Source organism: Mizuhopecten yessoensis, unplaced genomic scaffold (assembly GCF_002113885.1).
Source record: "Mizuhopecten yessoensis strain PY_sf001 unplaced genomic scaffold, ASM211388v2 scaffold1313, whole genome shotgun sequence".
Taxonomy (NCBI): domain Eukaryota; kingdom Metazoa; phylum Mollusca; class Bivalvia; order Pectinida; family Pectinidae; genus Mizuhopecten; species Mizuhopecten yessoensis.
Window position 1 is genome coordinate 1,529,650 of NW_018403984.1, and position 792 is coordinate 1,530,441.

A 792-nucleotide genomic window follows, 5' to 3' on the forward strand; every position below is an offset into this window, starting at 1 on the left:
GACTATTATGATAGTTGGAATAATTTTCACGCAATGCGGTTTATGATGATTTATTTTACAATTCGTTTCGACAAATCTATATTCCGTAAAATTTTCGACCGAACGTTTCACAAACGCTTTTTAAATGGAAAGATGTAGACGCAAGTGCTACGGAAACGATGAGGAAGTGCTACGGAAACGCTAAGCAAGTGCTACGTTAATGCTACGGTAATGGTACGGAAGTACTACGGAAATGCTACGCAAGTGATACGCAAGTGTTACGCAAACGGTACGGAAATGCTACGCAAATGGTACGCTGAAAGTGGAACAGCGAACGTGTACGGGTCTGTATTGATATCCTTTCAGTAATTTGTTGATATTTTGTTATTAAGCTGTTGATATCCTAGTATTATGACATAGCGGCTTGATTGTTATTAACATCTTGGTTTCCCGTCATTTCACCATGTGTCATTAACTGTTGATATTGTAACGAACTGGGTCCCTACGTGGGCGCCAATTGTAACGAAACGTTACCTCCACACTCGGGTTCGACTGCCGCTTTCGCTTGCAGGTTCCATGGATTGTAAATAAAGTATGAAATAGTATTTAGGAAGCAGAGATCGGTGACACAAACAACTTAGGCAGATATAGATTTCGCACGTTTATTGTACATTCAAACTTAACAGTATAACAAGACACGTGGCGGCAGGTGGGTTTCCAAGTTTCACTACAATTTAGTGAAATATTCAGTACAACATGACCCTGTCTATAACTCGTACTCGCTCTATATTCGAGCAAGCTACCTTATCACTA

General features: G+C 40.0%; 1 long non-coding RNA gene across 1 annotated transcript in view; it reads right to left on the minus strand.

The window, feature by feature from the left end:
- Positions 1 to 627: 627 nt before the first annotated feature.
- The window catches only part of LOC110459669, a 10,830-nt gene continuing 10,665 nt past the window's right edge, over positions 628 to 792 (minus strand). The window contains exon 2 of the long non-coding RNA XR_002463919.1: positions 628 to 782. This is a non-coding gene — a long non-coding RNA (uncharacterized LOC110459669). The remainder of the gene's footprint in view (positions 783 to 792) is intronic.